The following is a 265-nucleotide window of genomic DNA, read 5'->3' on the forward strand; positions in this document are numbered from 1 at the left end:
ATCGAGGCATCCCCCAGACCACCTTTCGGGGCCGGGGTCACAGTCCCGCCGGCAATTCCCGGGATCCAGGAGGGCCGCCAGGAATCTGGAGGCGAAGGGCTGGGGGGGGGGCGCCGACTCTTGGAAGAGCGGGGCCGCAGACAATGGACGCGGCGGCGGGAGGGGCGGTGCCTGCGGGAACAGCCGGGAGGCGGCACCCGGGAGCGCGCGCTCCCCCGCCCCCTGCACCCCCTCGGCTCTCGTCCCCTCCCCCTCCGCCCCCTCC

The sequence above is a fragment of the Pseudorca crassidens genome, chromosome 2 (genome assembly GCF_039906515.1).
Source record: "Pseudorca crassidens isolate mPseCra1 chromosome 2, mPseCra1.hap1, whole genome shotgun sequence".
NCBI classification, from domain to species: Eukaryota; Metazoa; Chordata; class Mammalia; order Artiodactyla; family Delphinidae; genus Pseudorca; species Pseudorca crassidens.